Source organism: Oncorhynchus gorbuscha, linkage group LG13 (assembly GCF_021184085.1).
Source record: "Oncorhynchus gorbuscha isolate QuinsamMale2020 ecotype Even-year linkage group LG13, OgorEven_v1.0, whole genome shotgun sequence".
Classification (NCBI taxonomy): Eukaryota; Metazoa; Chordata; class Actinopteri; order Salmoniformes; family Salmonidae; genus Oncorhynchus; species Oncorhynchus gorbuscha.
The window spans coordinates 88,725,598-88,726,379 of record NC_060185.1 but is presented as its reverse complement, the minus strand read 5'-3'; positions in this window follow the sequence as shown (position 1 = coordinate 88,726,379).

Here is a 782-nt window from a genome sequence, read left to right as displayed (position 1 = left end):
AGTCAACTGGAGGTGTACCTGTGGATGTATTTCAAAGCCTACCTTCAAACTCAGTGCCTCTTGACATCATGGGAAAACCAAAAGAAATCAGCCAAGACCTCAGAAAAAAAATGGTAGACCCCCACAAGTCTTGTTCATGACCATTTTTATGTTTGGAGGAAAAAGGGGGAGGCTTGCAAGCTGAAGAACATGTGAAGCATGGGGTTGGCAGCATCATGTTGTGGGGGTGCTTTGCTGCAGGAGGGACTGGTGCACTTCACAAAATAGATGGCGTCATGAGGAAGCAAAATTATGTGGATATATTGAAGCAACATCTCAAGACATCAGTCAGGAAGTTAAAGCTTGGTCGCAAATGGGTCTTCCATATGGACAATGACCCCAAGCATACCTTCAAAGTTGTGGCAAAATGACTTAAGGGTATTGGAGTGGCCATCGCAAAACTTTGAACTCAATCCAATAGAAAATTTGTGGGCAGAACTGAAAAAGTGTGTGCGAGCAAGGAGGCCTACAAACCTGACTCAGTTACACCAGATTTGTCAGGAGGAATGGGACAAAATTCACCCTACTTATTGTGGGAAGCTTGTGGAAGACTACCCAAAACATTTGACCCAAGTTAAACAATTTAAAGGCAATGCTACCAAATACTAATTGAGTGTATGTAACATTCTGACCCACTGGGAATGTGATGAAAGAAATAAAAGCTGAAATAAATCATTATCTCTATTATTATTCTGACATTTCACATTCTTAAAATAAAGTGGTGATCCTAACTGACCTAAGAC